This window comes from Echinops telfairi, unplaced genomic scaffold (assembly GCF_000313985.2).
Source record: "Echinops telfairi isolate 266 unplaced genomic scaffold, ASM31398v2 ScPeMD7_2;HRSCAF=8, whole genome shotgun sequence".
NCBI lineage: Eukaryota > Metazoa > Chordata > Mammalia > Afrosoricida > Tenrecidae > Echinops > Echinops telfairi.
The window spans coordinates 28881792-28883169 of NW_022103898.1; positions in this window are offsets into that span (position 1 = coordinate 28881792).

Below are 1378 nucleotides of genomic sequence, written 5' to 3' on the forward strand. Positions count from 1 at the left end.
ATGAAGGTAGCATATGTACAAATGTGCTTAACACACTGGATGAAAGTATGGATTTTGATGAGATGTAAGAGCCCCCAATAAAAGTATTAAAAAGAAAAAACCCTTCATTTAACAGAGAGCATGTGGGTAAGAGAAAAGATGAAAATGATCTAAATGCCCATCACTCTGAATACGGATTAAGAAAAGTAGAGTTCAAGTGTCAAATGAAACATACAACCAATCAACACAATAACAATGCAAATGTCTACATGCTGACATGGAAAGCTGTTCCTAACACAAATTGCTGAGTGAAAACAGAAATATGTTCCCATATGTAAAACAAAACATATGGATCATTAATAAAGAAGCGTATTCATCAAATGCCTGTATTATTCTGAGTGAAAGAAGTCAATCACAAAAGGACATATATTTTATATAAGACCTCATTTACATAAAAAGACAGGAGAGGTAAATGTATCAAGAACTAAGTATTACTGGTTACCAGAGAGGAAGGGTGGTAATTCTTGCTTATGGAGCAGCACTGGTGCCAAAATCGTGAAGTGTCAACCAAAAGGGTTAAAAAAAAAAAAAGAAAAATTCACTGCCATAAAGTTGAGTTGAGTCCAACTCACAGGGATGCTCTATAGGGATATACTGATTTCCTGAGGCTGTAAATTTTTACAGGGAAGGACAGTCTCATCTTTCTCTGAAGGAGCTAGCTGAGCAGCTCATGGATTTGAACCTCCAACTTTGAAGTTTAGTAGAGCAATATGGAGTAGTTTCAGTTTATGGTGCTTAAAAAAAAATCTGATTAAGGGTAGGTTGCACACTACACCTATACAAAGCTAAATTTGCAAAAAGCTGTGTGATGTATTTATAAGAACAACCAGTCAACTTGAATAAGATGTTTATGTTCAACTAAATACCTCATGGAATCTGGCTACGTGAGTTGGAGATTTAGGGTCATGATTTCACAACACATTCAGTTAACTAATCTAACAGTGTGGTTAGTGCTTTGGGTCTACTTCCTAGTTCATTGGGGTCTTGAGAGCAGCCATCCAAGCCACAGCTGGTCTCTAATTTTCTGGAGCAACCCAGAAATTAAGAGTCTGGGACAAGAGGAAATGAAATGTGTAGCTCACTGTCTCTTTGCTAAGAGACCAGAAAAACTAGATGATGACAAATTAGCATTTCCAAGCACACTTCTCACATGCCCACTCCACTAAGGTTTCTGCTGAGCTGTGAAGGATGACGAAATAACAGAAAATACCGATGATGTCACTTCTTGGACTACGAGGATAAAGAAAGAAGATTCTCTATTAATAAACAACTCTTCAGTTTCTATCAAATTTATTCAAATATAATGCAAAGTTTTTCCATGGGAATAAAATCCTCATGC